Source organism: Arachis duranensis, chromosome 6, assembly GCF_000817695.3.
Source record: "Arachis duranensis cultivar V14167 chromosome 6, aradu.V14167.gnm2.J7QH, whole genome shotgun sequence".
NCBI classification, from domain to species: Eukaryota; Viridiplantae; Streptophyta; class Magnoliopsida; order Fabales; family Fabaceae; genus Arachis; species Arachis duranensis.
Genome location: NC_029777.3, coordinates 13,969,764 through 13,970,747, shown reverse-complemented (window position 1 = coordinate 13,970,747; position 984 = coordinate 13,969,764).

Below are 984 nucleotides of genomic sequence, written 5' to 3'. Positions count from 1 at the left end.
CAGAGGGAGGCTCAACGTCGTCATCATCAGGATCATCAGAGACGATCTTGCCATCCTTCACAACATTATCCAAACTAAATAAAGCAAAGTCGACCTCTGGGGCAAGAACCCAAACCTGCTCCTTCAAGTTCTCATAAGCAGCAATTACGCTGCCCACAAGGTGACCCTGGAGCTCAGAATAATCAACCCGGACCGACTCTAACTCCCCTCTGAGATGCATTACTTCTCGGTAAGTCGTGACATAGCTGTCTTTGTGCTTCAATGCCATATCTTCAGCCAACTGCACAGAGGCCGCCAAGGCAAGAGAGCTGGCCTTCTCCCCCTCCAGCTCCTTCTTCAATTTAGTCACCTCCGCTTCGAGCTCCTCTTTCAGACCCTTCATCCGATCAAACTCTCGTTTAGCTTCCTCCATAAAGGCTTTGGTAGCATGCAGAGGAAGATTTTGAGTAGTTCGATACAAAGCAGCTCCCATATGAGCCATCTTAACACTGCCGCGAGTTATAAAATCTAAGTGATGAAGGAGAGTGATGAGCGGATAATTTGTACGCTTTCTGGCATTGTTTTTAGTATGTTTTTAGTATGATCTAGTTAGTTTTTAGTATATTTTTATTAGTTTTTAGTTAAAATTCACTTTTCTGGACTTTACTATGATTTTGTGTGTTTTTCTGTGATTTCAGGTATTTTCTGGCTGAAATTGAAGGACCTGAGCAAAAATCTGATTCAGAGACTAAAAAGGACTGCAGATGCTGTTGGATTCTGACCTCCCTGCACTCGAAGTGGATTTTCTAGAGCTACAGAAGCCCAATTGGCGCGCTCTCAACGGCGTTGGAAAGTAGACATCCTGGGCTTTCCAGAAATATATGATAGTTCATATTTTGCCCAAGATTTGATGGCCCAAACCGGCGTTCAAAGTCACCCTCAGAATTCCCAGCGTTAAACGCCGGAACTGGCACCAAAATGGGAGTTAAACGCCCAAACTGGCAC